General features: G+C 43.6%; 1 long non-coding RNA gene across 1 annotated transcript in view; it reads left to right on the top strand.

The window, feature by feature from the left end:
* The first annotated feature begins 268 nt into the window (after nucleotides 1–268).
* Nucleotides 269–19,335, top strand: part of LOC119528976 — a 72,738-nt gene continuing 53,671 nt past the window's right edge. Inside the window, exon 1 of the long non-coding RNA XR_005215795.1 lies at nucleotides 269–380. This is a non-coding gene — a long non-coding RNA (uncharacterized LOC119528976). The remainder of the gene's footprint in view (nucleotides 381–19,335) is intronic.

The following is a 19,335-nucleotide window of genomic DNA, read 5'->3' as shown; positions in this document are numbered from 1 at the left end:
AGCAGAGCCTTTGTTTTATTTTTCACTGCAGCCCCTGGATGTCCCACAGTGCCTCATGGCTCATAGGTGATGCTCAAGTAACATTTATTGACTGTATGATTCATTCGTGCACTGTCTTCTGTGTGGTGGTCTCTGGATTTGCTGTTGACACAGGAAAGCACACCAAGTACCAATCACCAGCAATCAATCGAGAAGGGCGGGAGGAGGAGCTGGGCTGGAGCTAGCCACACCGAGTGGGTGGGGCAGGACCAGACCCATGGGTGCCTGAATGGGGGAGGGCAGAAGAGAGAGCACCAAGGAATCTGCCCAGGCTCCACTGAGGGGGATCTTCTACCACCAAGCACGGCTGAGAAGAGGGTGAAGGCACTTCTCACCTCCAAGTAGGTGACCTCATAGATTCTCTCTGAGAGGAAGTAAAGCTATTAAATTATCAGTTACTGCAGTTTCACCTCCTTTTATGAAATGTTTCCTCTTCATACTTAACTTCCTATTATTTGATTAAAATCTAGAAGAGCTTAGTTCAATCTGAGTTCAGGCCTGATATCTTTCCTCAGAGTTCCTGAACTCAAGGGGACTTAAACAAATCTCCAGTCTCTTGGCTCAGCCATGCCAACAGCCTGGAGTAATTTCAGACCAATCGTAAAGACAAATAGCAAATAGCACAAGTAGGAGAGGGTGCACCTATTTTCTCTCTGAGATTATCTTTATCAGGGAGCTGGAACCAATCATTAAATCATGTTTGCTAAAGCTTCTTTACCTTCTTGAGCCTAAAAGTCCAGCTCTGCACAAGAGAGATCACACACTACGGCAATTAAGGGGGATTTCAGGGTTTATTTAGTTCCGCCTCATTTTACAAGGTGGAGACCGACAGTGAGAGAAGCTGAATTCAAACATACATCACAGACTGGATTCTGTAGCCATTTGCCTCTAGAGAACTCAGACTCAGTTTAAGATACTTTTAAATAGTCACCATCTCTGATTTATTCTTTGAGAAGTAGGACAGCAAATACAAGGAAGGATGGGAACAGATGTAAGAAAAGCTCCCTGAAGCACAGGACACAAAAGAGTGGATTGAGAAGAGCCTGTGTGTTTATTTAGATGATTCCACTCTAGACAAGTCCTTATAGAGTAGAAACACCATAAAATATTGATGCATGGATGGGTGTATTGAGTTGCTATCACCTTAAAATGTACTAACGACCAGATCCAGTGATGTAACTGTGTATTCAGATTGTGAATTCAATACATATTATTGAGCATCTGCTCTGTACTAAATCTACAAGGACTAGAATAAAAGTGAGAATATAAATGTGAATGGTGCTAACAGCAAACATTTGTTTAAGCTTCTTTAAACTTAATAGTAAATATGATTGTGATCCCATTTTATGTAAGGAAACTGAGACTTGGGACATTTAAGTAACTTGCCCAAAATCATGCAGTTGGTAGGTGTCAGTGCTGAGATGCAAATTCAGATCACCTGAGTTCCTAACCATGAAGTTCTGCTGAGTTCCATGAGACTAAATGCTTGAACTCATAGTCTAATGGGTACGGTGCACCTGAAACAACAGTTTCAGTACCACATGATAAAGACTGGAAATGGTTAAGGAAGAGTTCACAGGGATGGCAACATCAGAACAGGGGCTTGAAGAAGAGAAGAGATCCTTTAGGAGAAGGGTGGGGGGTAGTGCAATTTGGGCCCAGGGCAGGGATAAACAGGAGCTACCTACCTGTGGTGGACTGAATCAGGTATCCCAATTTATATGCACTCTTGATCTTGATCAGCATCCCTAAAAAGGATTTCTTGAAGACTTTATTTTAGTTAAGGTATGGTTTAAATGAATGAGATTCGGTCTTAATCTGGATTATGGGAGCCCTTTGTAAGCAGAATAAATTCAGACATAGAGAAAGAAAGCCACAAGGAGAAGCCAGAAGCTGGAAGTCATTGGAACCTGGAATGGAAAGAAGAAGACATCGTCACGTGACACAAGGCAGAGATGCACCACAAACCCCCAAGGACTGTCAGCAAGCCAGAACCAGAGTGTTACAGACTTTGGGGAGAAAGCGTTGCCTCAGTTTTGACTTGCAGCCTCAAAACCATGAGCCAATAAATTCCCATTGTTTAAGCCATCCCATTGTGTGGTATTTGTCGTAGCAGCCTGGAAAACTAAGACACTACCCGAGGCTGAAGAAGTAGCTCCAAACAGTGCTAGGGTCAGATCAAACACACCTGGGGCCTCGGATTGGAGCCTAAGACTAGTTTAGGAAAGAAAACAGTCTTGACATGATCAGGATGAGTAGAATTGGTCAACCACAAGGTAGAAATTGCTCGTGGCCATCAGAGCTCAATCTTGATGCAGTTTGGTCCAGCAGAGCCTTTTCAGGGAGCATGGGGGGTGCTACTCTGGAGCAGCTTAGCCTGCAGGGTTGGGGAAGGGAGCAAAGACAGAGCTGCCGAGAACCAGGGAAGCCACTGAAGAGAGTGTCAGATTAGACAGGGCATCTTCTCTAAAGCAATAGCCCATTGCTTTCTCCAGCCTCACCACTTGAAGAGAATCGCTGTGCTACAGCCAAGGGATCTGTAAGAAAGACCAGAAGCATACTGATTTATTTCTCTCTCTTCTCTGAAACCTTCTGTGGAAAATGGAGACATCCTGTAAAAGGCAGGGACCATACATGCTCATCCTTTCCCCTCAGCTTGTGTTTACATGTCTGTCTCCTCTCTTAGTCTGTGAATCTCTAAGGACAGGAATCACGCACCACTCAGTTCTGGAATCCCAGGTCTCAGGCTGCACCAGACTTAAATGCTAAATGCATAAATGGTTGGATGTAGGGAGTGCTGTTCCTCCACCTCCCCTTCTCTCCCATCCCACCCTTTTCTCCTCTTCTTTTACTTTGGGTCTCCACAGCCTTAGGTACAAAACACAACTGTTTTATGAGATAGTTAATGTTTAAAGACAACGGCAGGTTGCTCAACTGTCAAACAAATCCACCTTCTTCTGTCCTTTCCTAAGCCAACAGGAAGCAGCCAGAAGACGGTCACTCACCCAGCGACAGCTCAGAGCAGCCGTGCTGCCACCCACACAGCCATTGCACAATGCTGCCGACACAGCCAGAGGCTATAAATAGCCTTTCCTAAGAAGCCCCAAGCTGGGATTGGACAGACCTGATGGGTGGCCCTTATTTGCTGCCCCTTCAAACAAGTAGAGTGTTGCTTATAAAACCTAGGCCTGGGGGCAAAGTATTCACCTTGAGTTCAACCAGCTCTCCATGTTATGCCTGCATTTTAGTCTCCGTGGGCTCTGACTCTTTCTCCTTGCCATTAACCAATATGCCACCAAGTCCTGATGATGTAATGATAATCATGAAGGTGATGATGGTAATTCTTTAGTAGGCCTCCCCTTCTTTCCATTCCCATCGCTATTACCCTCTTATTGATTGTTCATATCTGCCCCTGTTCAGAATTTTTCAATGGCTTCCCATTGCTTATAAAAATAATCTCCAATCTTTAAAAGTGCATACTCCACTGTTAATGTATATGTTTATTTATAAGTTAAATGCATGCACTATCAACCCATGTAAAAATATTAGAAAAGTGACATTCTTTGTCACATTATTTTAAGACAAACAAATTAGGAACTCTAATATTTTGTCCCTGTACCCCAGTGGCTCATCTTGCTACCCTAAAGTAGATGCAACTGAGGATAGCAATGAAACATTTTGCTGGATGGTCAAAGCCTTCCAAGATCTGGTTCTTGGTCACTCATCCATTCACTCAACATTTCTTGAGGGATTACTATGGCCACGTACTGGACAAGGCTCAGGAGGATAACAAAAAATAGTCAGAGACCCTGTGTTTCAGGAGCTCACAGCCCTTCTGGCTCTTCATAGTCTCCTCTGCCAAAGAGGGTATTAGGTAGTTGATATCTAAGATTCTGGTTCTAAAGCATCGTGTTTATCCCATCACATCACCACACAGTGCCAACAAAAGTGAGATCTATGAGGTCAGCACTGTCTCTTGTATAGGTATATCTGAAATCTGGTAGCTTTCATTATTCTCATCTAGATCAGTGTTACTAAGCCACCATTTCTCTTTGGAGATACTTGAGAATGAAATCAACATCTTTGCTCTCTGCCCTTCTCATCCAGGCTTCATTCTGTGGTTCTAATATCTTCAAACAAGGAGTGAGGCTACAAAAAGTTGCAGAAGATACACAAAGGGGAAAATGGACTTGATTTCTCATATAAGATGAAAGAAACAATATCCCTACCCAATCATTAAAAAGCTTTCATGTCTTGAGTACTATGCTTAAATTTTCTTCTGTGCAATTATGCTCTGTGCCAGTTTGGATATATTATGTCCCCCAGAGAAAGCCGTGTTCTTTAATGCAATCTTGTGGGAGCAGACTTATTAGTCTTGATTAGGATGAAAACTTTTGATTGAGTGTTTCCATGGAGATGTGACTCACCCAACTGTGTCTAACACCTTTGATTGGGTTATTTCCATGGAGGTATGGCCCCGCCCATTCAGGGTGGGTCTTGATTAGTTTACTAGAGTCCTTTAAAAAGAGCCACACAGGCCCAGATGTTTGCTGATGCTGACGTTTAGAGATACTTGGAGATGCAGACACAAGAACATGTAGCTAACACTTGAAGCCCAGAGTTTTCAAGCCCAGGCAGTTAGGGAGAAACACACTGGGTGAAAGAACCAAGAACACACAGTAGCTGAGAAAGGAGCTCGAACACAACCTGGGAGCAAGCAGACGCCAGCCACATGCCTTCCCAGCTAATAGAAATTTTCCGGACACCATTGGCCATCCTTCAGTGAAAGTACCCTTTGTTGATGCCTTAGTTTGGACACTCTATGGCCTTAAGACTGTAACTTTATAATCAAACGAAACCCACTTTACAAAAGTCAATGGTATTTTGGTATTTTGCAGAATGGCAGCATTAGCAAACTGGAACACCCTCTTTGCAAATGGCAGCAATAAGGCCAGCTTACCTCATTAGGGTATTAGGGGAAAGATAACAACACAATTTAAAAGCACTTTGACAAAGTACTGCATGTGAGCTAATTGTCACAATTAATTGTCTCTTGCATGGGCAGCAGTGGTCCCCCAAAGAAAGGCTTGCTGCCCATTCTCCCTGAGAAGGAGGGCATGTGGAGTTCTGTTCTACCTTGAACAGGTAGGCAGGCTGGTCTGGTAAGAGGTTCCATCTAAGGGAACCTCCTAGAAGCAATGACCAGTCAAGTTGAGGCTGAAGGCTGGTCTCCAGGTTTAAGATTTTTAAGGCAATCCAGAGTAGATGCACTGATCTAGGCAGTAATGAGCTCAGGAAATGACAAGATATTCTATGAGCACTTGAACAAGGTGACCTATTGGGGTTCACGCAATTTCACTAGTGGGGGAACACGTGTCATAAAATTACACAGGCATGTATATTTATTTCTCTACCATTCATATATTATTTATATATTAATACTTGTTTAGATTTAGATTTATCACAAGCCCTGAGCCCCACCCTGGCCCTCACCTGTGTTTCCTCTTGAGCAGAAATTGGCAAACTATATAACCTGTGTGCCAAACCCTGCTTGTGGCCTGTTTTTGTAGGGCCCATGAGCGAAGAATAATTTTTTACATTTTTAAAGGGTGGTAAAACACCCACACACAAAAGAATAGGCAGCAGAGACTGTGTATGGTGCACCAAACCTACAAAAGTTTTTACGACCTGGTGCTTTGTAGAAAAGCTTGCCAGCTCTGGGTCTTGGTTCTCTCAGATATATCAGGATTTACGGCTGTTTTCTTATTGCATCCTTACAGCCACCCTGTGAGCTAAGTGGGACCGTGTTGTTATGTCCGTTTTAAAAGTGAGGAAACAGCTCAGAACAGTCACATAATCGATCCCAGGTCACGTCCATAGAGGTGGGGCTGGGAATAGACCTTTGGGTCTCCTAGTTCCCCATCTGGGACTCTTATCAGTAGATCATAGTGAGAATCCCTGACCCAGCTCTTCTTTACCAGGAAAAAAAAAAAAAAAACTTGAAATAGCATCCAAACCGATTTGAGGCTACTGGGTCTGTCCACCCTTTCTTAGCAGGCAGCTCACTGGAAAAATCATGAAGTGTATTTGGAAACACTAGAAATATTTAAGTAGTCTCTTTATAGCCTAAGGCAAGTCAGGTAACAGAAGTTCACATTCCCTGGCCGCTGATGTCTCAACTCTGCTGGCTGACAGGGGTGCTCAGTGCAGGTTTAGCCCACGAGGCGGTGGCACTGTGTTACACACACTTACACCCCACGTCTGCTCTGTCCCATTTGCTTTCCCTGCTGGCTTTCACCCCTTCCCCACGTGTGCACTGGTGAGCTCTGCAGGGAGCGGCTGGAGTGAATGAATGCCCACATTATCTGCTGCTTGTCAGCAGCTTCTCCACCACAGACAGGGCAGCTGGCAGCTGGTGTGGAACCTCTGTCCTTGACCTAAACACCCAGCCGGGCTGTGGAGCCTCTTGTTCTCTTTGCCTTGCCCAGCAATGTTGCAAGGACACTGGGATCCCTTCTCCCCCCTGCCGCAGGCTGCAGAGGGGCTTTGTGCCCTTAATTCAGGCCAGCTTCTGTCTAATCCCCTTGAAAGCCACCAAGGTAGAGCCCTGAAAGACAGACGGGCATACAGTCTGTCTCAGAGTCACCAGCAGGCAGGAATTGGGAGCTGCCAAGCCCCAGGCCCATCTGCGCATCGGGGATGACTTTGGAAGCTTGGATACAAATGGCACGAGCTGGACTGGGTGACTTTAGGGGGTTTTTCTATGAACACAGGAGTCCATGTCCTCAAAAATCTTTCTCCTGGCCTGCTTTGCAGAGGCAGATTTTGCCTCTAAGAAGCATATATGTTTAGCCATTACTACTTTTGGTTGCTTTAGTAATTTAGTAATTTGGTCATTTCTAGGCAGAAACCAAGCCCTAGGGAGGAGCAACTGAGAAGGGCCAAGGAGGAAGAAGGGAAGGGTGGGTCTCTGTGGTGGGGGGAGGCAGGAGCTGAAAGCACCGAGAATCTGGGCAGAAGATGATGACGCCAAGGGACAGGATGGAGGGGGTGGGGGAAAGGCAGCCCTGGTTTTGATTGTTCTGGTTTTGATTTTTCCTCGTATTCAAACATAAGGAAGTCTCCTCCAGGCATTTTCACCAGTGTCTTCATCCTGCCTCCAGCCCCAGCAGCTGTCCCATCCTCTCTCCTTCACTGTCATGGGCATCATTTTGCACATACTGGCTCAAAACCTGCAAGTTTATGTCTGCAAGAGCACAGTGATCTTTTGCTCTCTCTCAGGAGTCATTCGCACCTTGTGCTTCTTATGGCCCTTATGTCTTTCTACCTTGAGTTATAATTTTTGAAGACATGTCCAATTTCATCATTTGACCAGGAGCAGCAGGAGGGTGGGGCCCTGTCTGATTCACGTCTGCAGCACCACACATCACGTATTCCTTATGTTTGAATACGAGGAACAATCAAAACCAGGGCTGCCTTTTCCCCACCCCCTCCATCCTGTCCCTTGGCATCATCATCTTCTGCCCACAGTCCCTGCCCACAGCAGACTCGCAATAAATATCGAGCCACTTCAGTCTTTCCTCATAATTCTTCCAGCCGGCTGCTAAGAAAAACTATTAAAGCCCTTGGTCGGGGCCAGCAGGGGATTGAGAGCAACTCTAAAATCTGAGCGCAGCTTTTCCGGTCCAGAATTTTTTTTTAAATTAGTTATTCAGAACACCCGGTTGCATCAGACATTGATCGGGATTTCCAAATGTCTTAGAATCCACCCATCCAACTTGTGTGCCAAAGCAAACACTTCCGAAACTGGGGTTGAGGAAAGAGCCTTCTTTTCCTTTCAAAGTCATTCAGATCAGCCAGGATTTATAGAAGACGATTCTTATAAAGTGGATCACAGTGCTTTAGTCCAAAGCCACATTTTCTTTTCTTAATCGTATACTTTGTAGGTCCCTTACTATACCTGCCAAGAGAGCCGACCTGCTGTGGCTGCTTATTTGCTGAATCATTGCTGATTCAAACTCAGGAAATAGCAACAAAAAGCTGCTCTAATGAGATTCAAAGTTCAGCTGTGAAAATTGAAAGTCACCCAAAATCAAACCACCCAGCCACCTGAGAATGTTGCCCTGAAATATTCTTGTCGTTCACAGTAGATCTATTTCTGACCTTCCAGTTTAGAGCAGTGGGGAAGAACCTGGAGATGAAAGGATGAAGCGCCAGGAGCTTGCTTGTCTTTGCTTGCGCAGTGACACCTTTAGGAGGATTAAATAGATGATGTTTGAAAAGGGCCCAGTATAGTGCTTGGCGAGGAATGGATGGTCAATAAATGTGGGTTGTCCCGTCTGCACTCCCTTCTCTTAGCTCTCCTAGGAGTGGGGTTCATTGTGATGCTCAGTATACTTGAATATGGAACTTGGAGAAAAAGGTATTCTAAGATCTCAATAAATAAATAAATGCATTCACCCAGACACTTGTAAAAGAAAGGCCGTGCATGGGCCAATGACGAAGGTGCCACAAATTAAGAGTTATGATTAATCCAGCAGTGTACCTGAGGCCCAGTAAAAATAAAAAACACAGATGAATCTATCCTTTATTGTTGCAATCATTCACTCAGAGTCCTACCTGTCCTATTAGTAGAAAGTCAAATATCTCCTCTTTGAGAGCCTCCATTTATCATTCAAAAAATATTCTGAGAGCTCAGGGCTAGCTCAGTGCCAAGGCGGTGGTGATCAATCCTGGTTCCAAGGTCAGGCACAGGGGACATGGCTTGCATGTCCATGACCCTGGGTACTGCAGAAGAAGCCTAATGTGCACAGCCCTTGGATGTCTGTCTGCTCTGTGGCAATGCCCTTGATGGAGCCCTTTCTGCCTAGGCCAAGTAGCTTGCCACTCCTGAGTTCAGAACCAGCCACAAGCAGTGCAGAAACCGTCTTCCCTCAGCTTCAGGGGCACTTGGGACAGGGAGTGAAAGGCACATACCAGTAGCATCAGGCAAATAACAAAAACACACAATAAATGAAGTGGACTGGATTTTTAAAAAATCAGCACACAAGCTTGATTTTGATTGAACTTTAATATAAGCAGGTAATATAATATAAATAAGTGCAATATTGGTGATTCCATTTTATACTTATAAAAATGCAAATTTGGAACAAGAAAAGCTTAATTATTCAATTTTTCTTTTTATAGTTCATCTCTCCTTTAATCTGACTCTCGAAACCTGACACCTTTTCTCCTGTGCCCAAACGTCAATGTCAGCTATTTCACTTTTTGCTCTGAACATGAGAAGAACATTTGCACCTTTAAAATACTCGTACTTCAATATTATCATATTTAGTTTTCAATGTTATTTCACCATATGGTTCAATAGTATCAATTTATAGTGTTTCTTGTATCTTGTCAAATTAATCAAGGAAAACAAACTCAATAGTGTTACTTCATTTTCATTATGTTGGAAGTACACTTTTTGGAATCCAGTCTTCATATCTATAATTTTGAGAATGAAGTTCAGACTATCATTTTCATTTCTGGAAAACTAATTCCAGTTTAGGAAAGCGGGCCAGATTATTCCTTATAAAATGAGTTTCTCAGAGATAATTTCCTTAGAAATGAGTGAATTGAATCTTACATTTTTAAACTATAGTATAAATGTATTTAACTCATGGACTCCCTTGAAAAGAAATATCCCAAGGGTTTAGATGGCTTAGTCTTTGATCCAATAGTTTTTGGTGAGTCAGCATAGAGATTTCAATTTCTTGCAACAGTTCAAAAAACTGTTTCTGACTCTAAACCACCTAAACTGATCCACTTAAACTTCATGTAATACAGCAGAATACAGTGCTGTGCTCCCAGTGGATTGTGCAAATCATTTTACTATCAGCAGTTTAAGCCCCAGGAGAATATCCAATGCTCAGTGTTGATTACTGCATCTGTGGCATTTTCCAATCCTAACCTTTTAGTACTAAGCAATTGCTGATGAATAATGCAACAAACAGGCTTAAGTTCGCGTCCTTGCAAACACTGCCTTACTAAGGTGCTTAATAAGTCTGGTATTAACACCAACAAGATCACAAATCACAGCCTGTCACCAAGCTGACTATTGACCAGTCTTGATTCAATCTATCAAGACTCTCCCCCAAAACTGTCATTTCCTGGTGTTATGTTTGTCATATAGTATCATATCCAAGAGGTCTTCTAACCCACCAATCTCTAATCAATCCCATGAACAACAAGAAAATCCTAGAAATTATTTAACATTTTTACATGCCTGTGCTATAGATTCTCAGCCATACACTGGGCAACAGAATTTCTGGCTGTTTCTGCTTGAAAAACTTCACCTCTGTAGCACTCAATAGACACTCGTTTACAAATCCATCACCTCTGAGTAGTTTTGATGCCCAGAAAATTTTTTGCCCTTAATATATATGGCATTTGACTATAGTATCATTAATGTGTTTACATTTAAAAAATTTTAATTACTCATCCTCTTTTTAGTTCAGTGTTTTTCATCATTTATACTGATCAAAGTTAATACTATGTTTTCTTGCTTAATTTATATATTTTTTCACCTATAAACACAACACTCTTCTCAGGATATCTTTTGTTTCAGAAGAGCAGTGGATGGGAAGGCAGAAGGTCTGGTGAGTGACGTTAAACTAAGCCATGTTTCTGTGTCTTTGGTCCTCCTCTGCAAATGGTGACTGGTGATTAGAAGGCCACTAAGGTTCTTCCAATTCTAATATTTTCAACCATTATGATCTTAAGTCCTAGTGGATCCTTATGGCCTCTCCTATCCTACATGCAAGATGCCTGGAAGAGTGACGTTTTCCCAAGGCAAGCAAGTCTACACCTTAAGCTACAGACACTCATAGCAAAGCAGCAGAATTATCATCAGTCGTTGCACTCCCTAACCTTAGATGAGATCATTTGCGAAGAATTGCATTGCTTTTCATTCTGTGTCCATCTTTATATCAAGTAAAGAAAGGGAAGACAGGAGGTGAGAAAAGGGAGGGAGAGATCTAAGATTAAGCTCTTATCTGAAGCCAGGAGAATGCCTGGACCTTCATATATATACAAGGTCTCATTTAACCTCCCCACAAATCCACAGGGATGATAGTAGTATCCTCATTCCACAGATAAGGAAAACAAAGCTCAGAGAAGTTAAGCATTCTGACCAAGGTGACACAATCGGCAGCAGATCCAGGAGTTGAGCAGTTCTGTTTGGACCCAAAGCCCTTGTTGTGTCTACTACACACTGCACGAGTTCCTGGTTCTAGTGCTGGAAGAACTGAGGATGTTGGAGGCCAGAAAGAGGAGGGACAAGGGCAGCATGGGAGCCTGGTCTGGGGGTAAACAAGACCCAGAAGCTGAAGGTCCAGGAGGAGCCTTGCTCCAAGCTGGCCAAGTCCACAGGAGGTGGGCTCAGGAAGACGCTGACGGGCCCTTCACAGGAGAGGCAATGAGCCCCCCCGGGGCACAAGACTTAGGGTCTGCTCCAGCTTGTGCTTCAACTCAAAAGCAGTGACTGTCAGAGTGTCACGTCCTTTTCAGAAGGAGATGGAAAAGTCAACTCACCAATCAGACGGGTTCCCACCATCTGACACCTGGTGCCGGGTGGCATTGGCAGAACATCTGTGTGGTTAGATACAGGAAGAACATCCTTGTGGCATTTTCTTCTTTATTTTTTTTACCCTCTCAGTTCCTCCCTCATGTTTATCATGAACATAATTTTTTTTTAAAAGAATAGACATCAACAGAAGAAATTATAATGGAAAGCTACAGTCACCCCCATCTTCTCATCCTCATGATTATCCCTAGTTCCCGGAGGCAAATGCTTTCTATTCTTAATTCTGGTGCTCATCTCTAATTCTAAATAATTTATGTACTATTTCTTGACTTAATAATTTATGACATTGCCAAGTCACCTGCCCTCACAGAAAGATAAGGATCTAACTTACTTTATTCCCCCCACTTCTCTCCATCTTTATGTTTGTTCTACTATTCATTTCCTTTGTCCCTTCAAATAACGTAAACATATTTTTTTCTATTTCATCAACTTTAGAAAGTGCTCTTGATTCACAACTAAATTAGAGGAAGATGTTAACGGCCCACCCTACCCTCCAGCCTTTTTCTCCCCATAGCTTCCTATTTTGTGACCTCCAGAATTTTCTTTTGCCGTGTCAAAGTTGATCACATTTACATTTTCTCCTATAACAGTATTTAAATCTTCTGTGTTCTGTTAGGTTGATTCTCAAGGTTGAGAACCAACAAATAGTATTTATATTATTATAAACCTGAATTTACTAATACCTTAATCAATCCTTTTAGTAAACATTGAGTCAGGCCCTGAACTAGGTTTATACTGTGGGTTTGATGCCATGAAGCGTATGCTTGTGCCTTCAGATTGAACGGATTCTGGTAGTTACACTCCATCAGTGTCCCCACACCATGCCAGATTTGGGGGGTAGGGGCTCATGGACTGGCAGGCTTCACTTTGAGGTGAGCAGAAAGAGGAGTCTGGCTAGAAAGCTCTCAAATGTCAGAAGAAGAGGGTTTCACACAGAGGTCTAGAAGCCCTAATTCCCAGGAAGACTGTTCAGGTCTGTGGAGAAGGGCTCCAGTGCTGCCTGGCTGCCAAGGCTCCAAGCCCAGGGATGGGTGAGAAGCATGTGGAAAGCCACCAGCCAGCCAGATCTTGCACAGAGCAATTCGAATGTTCAACTCTACGAAATCATCTCCCCAGCCCATTCTGGAATATGGCTTACCTGATGTGATCACCCATCAGTAGGCGCCTATCCTCTTTGGAGTAGAGAAATTTTGCTGATGTGTTGAAGTCTCTCCTCCACTGCCTCCTCTCATTACCACTACTGTTGTGAGTTTATTCCCATATTTTTCTTTTCCTGAGGTTTTTGGAGAGAGGAATAAACCACAGTCACGTGCATTTTTTTTTTCTTTCCTGATTATAACAATTCAGGCTTATTGTAACCAAAAATCTCAAGCAATTGATGAAAGTATAAAAAGGAAAGTAAAGCCCCATACAAATCCTACAATCTAGAATGATTATGGTTAGCAGGTTAATGAAAATCCTTCCTGAGCCTGCCAGCTTTCCCATTCTGAGGTGGAATTTCCAGAGGAGTTTTGTGGTGCTTTTTAATCTTGGCATGGTCACTTCTCAGGGAGCCAGGGATTCAAAGCTGGGAACACAAAATTAAGGGGAGTGCTAACCACTCTCCATGTTGCAGCCCCAACCCAGGGCTTTCTTGAAAGACGAACAGTCTGGATAAATGGTCTTTGCCCAGGATTTTCCCCTTTTCCCCTATTTTTCCTGCTTCTGGCTTCCCAAGCTTCTTAAGGTAGAGACAGTGAATCCCCTAAGGTGGCACTCAGAGTCCCTTTGTGGGGACCCATTCTCTAGAGCAGATTCTCCTGAGCTCACTCTTCTTCTGGCCTGGAGTATGGGCCTGTGAAAAGTCAAATTTATTGGTTATGTAATTCAATCGAGCATTTCACAATTAAAATTAGGCAACTCTGATCTGAAAAAGCATTGCCCATCTATTGTCTTTCTTTTATTGGCAAATGCCACTTCCACTGAATTCACAGTTTCTGCAGGGAGCAGGGGGCAGAGCCCAAGACACAGTTGGAGGGGCTGAGCAAAGCTGAGGGAGGGGTACTCCTGGAACAGCCACCCTTCCCTATCCTCCTTCCCTTTAGGGATAAGTCCTTCTTTTTCTTATTTTGCTGCAGTTGCATTTGTTTGTTTGGGACAGGAATCAGAAAAGAGACAAACCTGTCTCTTTTCCACTAGACTGCTGAAGCAGCTAGGGTTAGCAGGAGCTAACTTTGCCTTCTACTGGGTGGGGTGACCCATGGGTCAGCGACAAGAGAACCATCCCAGAACTCATGCCTGGCAGAGCCAGGTGCCCCATCGTTCACGTGACCTGGGCCCCATGTGAAGGCACCAAATGACGCTGTTTCTCCTGCAAGCCTGGGGTTGGCCCCTGACGTGGCCCAGGCTCCTGGCAGACGGGAGACTCGGGAGTGGAGAGGGCCCCAGCCTCTCTGCCGCAGACAGCCCTAAAGAAACCACACCATCATGCCCTGGAAATAGAAAGAGCCGCATTCTTGCTTGGGGGAGGAGTTCAAAGCTTTTTAAAAGAGTGCAGAGGCTCTGGTGCAGAGGAAAGGGGAAGGAGCAGCCTGAGGGTGACAGACCCCTTCTCCTGCAAGCATTTGATGGACAGCAATTAGGGGACAGGAATCTCCACCTTCTTGGCTACACAGAAAGCCGGAGTATTCTTTAAGGCTTTGATCAAATCACTCTTTTTCCAGTGTGTAGTCCTTGGGGAAATGGACCATTTCATGGTCATTTTGGAATTGAATTCCTCTAAAAACAATGTGCCTGTTCTGAGTTTGTTCTCCTGGCCAAAAATTCTGGAGGGAGCTGTAGCATGCCAAGGAACCCTTTCCAGCATTTTTTTTTTTTTTTTTTTTTTTTTTGGCAAGGCACTAGGTGATTGAACTGAGAGGCAAAATGTGGAAACAGGAACACAAAAATAAAAGCCACCTTTCCAAGCTCCCCACACCCAGAAAAACAAAAGAAAACTGGTAATAAAACAAGGGCCCCTGGAGAGCAACTACTCATCCTTCTAGACTGACCTCCCTTCCTTTATTCAGTGCAGTTGTCTGGGCCCCTGCATGGTGGGGTTGAACTCACTGCTCTTTGTGTCACATGATATATTTCTTATTAAACCATCTTGCAATTATTTGTTTATATGTCTTTCTTTTCTATTAGAATTTGAGCCCCTTGATGACAGGAAGGAAGTCACCTGATTTTCTTTCTCTGTTACTGAGTATGGCGCCTCACCCATATAAGCTGAAGAGAAATATACTTTAACTGAACAAATGAATGAGCAAAAGAATGTAGATCTTAGACTTTCCTTCCTCATTCACATGTCCAAAAAAGTGTGGCCTCCTTGAAACCTGGTTCTTAGGCCATTGGTAATAGCAAAATAACAACTACAATTTGTTGAGTATGTACCAGGTACCATGCTAGTACTTTGTACACATTTAATTATCTCATCTAATCTGGTTTGCCGAGAGTTAGTTCCCATGTAGTGGTTCAGGATCTCAGTGTCTTAAAGGTTCCCACTGTGAGACGATCACACTTATAAATAGTTGTTCACCCTCTGTCTGTCCTTGGATTGTAAGTCCCATGAGGACAGAAACATTGTCTTTTCTTAAATGATGTTGAATCATCCCACATGTAGTCCATATAACATGTGCCATATAATGCATACTGAGCTAATTTTCGTGACTTTAGGGAATTCTTACAAAGCCCTGTTGGGTGTTGTTCCGGTTTGCTAAAGTTGCCGGAATGCAAAGTACCAGAAATGCATTGGCTTTTATACAAGGGATTTATTAGTTCACCAATTTACAGTTCTAAGGCCATTAAAGTGTCCAAACTAAGGCATTAACAAGAGGATACCTTCACTGAAGAAAGGCTGCTGGTATCTGGAACATCTCTGTCAGCTGGGAAGGCACGTGGCTATTGTCTGCTGGTCCTTTGCTCCTGGGTTGCATTGCTTTCAGCTTCTGATTCCAGCAGCTTTCTCTTTAAGTGTCTGTGAGTTCTCACTTAAGCTTTTCTGGGGCAAACTCTGAGCTGCATCCCTTAGCTTAGCATCTCCAAACATCTGGTTTCAATAGCTGTCTCCAAAATGTCTCTGGGTATTTTCTCTCTAAGCATCTCTCTTAAGGACTCCAGTAAGCTAATCAAGTCCCATCTTAAATGGGCAAGATCACACCTCCGTGGAAATAATCTAATCAAAAGGCCCCACCCACAATAGGTCTGCCCCCACAAGAATGGACTGAAGAACATGACTTTTATGGGGTACATAATAGATTCAAGCCAGCACAGGTATCGCTAACAGATTCACCAGTGTGACTGTAATCCTTGGTGATTCTGTGGAAACTCACAAATTCTCCTTGTGGTCCCTAAACCACCGGGAACCACTATTGCACTTTTAGGTTACTCTGTACCGCAACCTTAGAAGAAACTGCCCGTCCCCCTCCCCCAAGCTATCTACCTTTTTGGTCACCACCATCACACCTGGGCTTGCTCTGTCCACCAACATGACATCACTTCCAGGCAATGTCACTGCTGCTTTGGGATCCCAGACACGAAGCAGAAACTAGAATGGAGAGGACACATGACCCTAACTGGGGACAACACAGGGCAGGGGAGGGGAGGGTACAGAAAGTGCTGGAGTCCTGGGTTGGGAGCACCGGTCCTGGGTGCCCCAACTTTAGAAGCTTAAGGCACCTCCACCTTCCAGGCTGGAGTAAGGTGGGCCCCCATCTGTATGGGCTAAATTGTGTCTCCCCAAAAGACATGATCAGGTCCTAATCTCCAGTCCTCACAAATGTGATCCTATTTGGAAACAGGGTCTTTGAAGATGTTACTAATTAAGACGAGCCAAACTGAATAAGGGTGGACCCTAATCCAACATGACTGGTGTCCTGGTGTCCTTATAACCAGGGGAGAATCGGACACGGACAGACAGACAGGGGCCATGCAGAGAACACCATGGATGGCCAGCAAGCCACTGCCAGAAGCCAGGAGGAAGGATGGCCTGGAAAGACACCTTCATTTCAGACCTCTGGCCTCCAGAAATGCAAGACAAAAACATTTCCGTTGTTTTAAGCCACTCACTTTGTGAGACTTTGTCACCACAGCCATAGCAAGCTAAGATAAGACCACTACTCCCTCCTATCCCCTGCTATATCCTCCCCCATCTCCATTTTCCCCGCTGCCTGCTGCATCCAACATTCCTACCCCAATAGGATTTTCTGCATTGTGTTTGCAGACGTGTTCTTCTGTTTATTTTGGCTCCTTGCTATCAACATAGATCCCAACTTCTCCGCAGTGATTTAGATCTCAGTGCAGCTGTCCCCTTACTGGTCTCGTCCCAAGGTCAGGAGCAAGTTGAGCAATCTCCACGAAGTGGACAGGGAACCTTCCCACTGTACCAGGGCTCTGAACACGTTTCTGAGAGTGGCATGCTGTTCTCTCTCTTGCCTTCAGGTGTTCCAGAAATGCAGATGCCTCCACAGATCCTGAGCACACATGCTGCCAACCCCTGAAGTCATTGCCGGCCATTCTGGTCGGGGGGCATCAGGGATCCAACCACTTCAGAACTAAGTTGCCAGAGAGTGGGAGGAGTGAGATGTCAAACTGGCACCAATTGTGTTTGGTAACCTAGGCTGGTTGCCAGGATCATGCACTAAATCCCTGGTAGAGGAGCAGAGGCAACTCACAGTTTCCATCATAACAATAAACTGCAGGCAACTATTTAAAGCACCCAGGCATTTACTTTAAAGCCAGGGAGGCAACATAGGGCAATGGGAGACGAACTGGACTGGGAGCTGGGAGTCTCGGTCAATTGCTGCGTGACAGTGAAAGAGTCACTAAAAACTCCTCTGATTGTTTCCTCATTGACAAGTTGAGAGGGTTGTGCTAATTCACCTCAAGCTTCCTTTCAGAGTGAAAGATATTGTTCTTTAACAGGTCTTCTATTTCTCCACTGAGAATAACTTTGATCTTAAAGCAAGCTACCTGCCCCTCTCTCCCAACCCTCTCTCGTGTCCCGATGCTTGGAGTTGAAAGCTATTTCTTCAGCCCCATGAACCCAGACTTGAACCAGATCCCATATCTTTCACCTCAGAAGACAGGTTTCCTTTTCTGTGCCACAACTCTGGAAAGTTCACGGACAATTCCTGTGAACTATCCATTCTGAATCATAATTTACAGCTTTATGGCAATGGAAGGTGACAGCTCAAATGGAAAATAAAATGGGTGTTGCAGGAGAGGCTGTCTTTGCTATTTATACAGGATTTTTCATGCTTCTTTTTTTGTTTGTTTGTTTCTTAACAAAGAAGAGGAACGCATTTCTCTTGCATAAAATTTGGGAAGCCAAATAAGTTTAGAGAAGACGGTGCAATTATTTTTAATCCTGTAATTCAACTTCCCTTAAAGAAATTCTGTTCGAGTTTTGGTGTATTCTCCACTTTCCAAGCAGTTTATTTTCACAACATAGTTGAGATCATGCTATTTATATTCTTTCATCCTTTTTTCACTTAATATTGTATAACAAGCATTTCCTCATGCCTTTTAAGCCACTTATAAATAATATTTTAATGGTTCCATAATATTCTACTTTATGGACATTGCCCTGATGTTCAAGAGTTAGATTGTTTCTAGTTTTCTTCTTCTTCTTGAATATTCATGTACACAAATATTTGTGAATTTCAGATTATTTCTTAGGACGCATTCCTCTAAGTGAATTACTAAATTAAAGAATTAAAGAGTAAGAACCGTTTTAAGGCTCTTGATTTTGGTCTTAATTTTTGAAGCATATTTTATGACTTAATATCACCATTTCTTCTCTTGAAAAATAGCATACACGTTTGAATCATGTGAAAAACCACGTGTTTTCTAACATTTTTCCAGAAGTATCAAATACCAAAACCTGCCCCCATCAGAGTCCAGGTCTTTGTCTTGAACTGTTGTGAATCTTGCTTCATGAACAGCAGCCTGACCCCGGGCACCTGCCAAGCCCCCGTGACACTTAGTTTCAACATCACTGTGAAAGGTAGAATTATAAAGGAAGCTGAGAGAATGGCTTCTTCACTGTAAGGAATAGGAAATGAGTGAATGCAAAAAAGAATCTCAACCCATATTTAGTCGAGTCCCTAGCCTATGTGTCACACTTAAAACACTTTAAAATAGTAGGAACAGCTATTACCAGGACTAGATCTGAGGCTTTGGGGGAGTCCCACAGAATTTCTGGACACTGTCACCTCTTCTGTAAAGTGAGAAGATGGAACTGAATTATTTACAAGGTCTTTTCAGTCCCAGCATCCAATGATCTTATTTACCGTCCCAGCCACACAAGATTATGAAGTACCGTCCCAAAGTTACTCTGAACATTACATTGGAGGTTTTCTCTGAAATCTGCAAGGGATGAGGATGGGCTGTTGCACAACTGAGTCTAGATTAAGAGTCTGAAATCAGACAGACCCAGGATTTGAATCCCAGCTTTGCTAATTATTAGTCATGCAGAACCTTAGGCAAACTACTTAAATTCATGGGGCCATTGGAGGACTAAATAGGTAATGCATGTGCCCAGCTTGCAGGAAGCACACAGAGCCTATCCCTGCGAGAACTGTTAAGATCATGTGCCTAAATGACCCTTACTCCTAGTCCAGCAAGAGAAACTGAGGCTCACGGAAGTTGCCCCT

The sequence above is a fragment of the Choloepus didactylus genome, chromosome 3, assembly GCF_015220235.1.
Source record: "Choloepus didactylus isolate mChoDid1 chromosome 3, mChoDid1.pri, whole genome shotgun sequence".
NCBI classification, from domain to species: domain Eukaryota; kingdom Metazoa; phylum Chordata; class Mammalia; order Pilosa; family Megalonychidae; genus Choloepus; species Choloepus didactylus.
The sequence above is the reverse complement of the archived record's forward strand: the minus strand, read 5'-3'. Positions and strand labels throughout refer to the sequence as shown.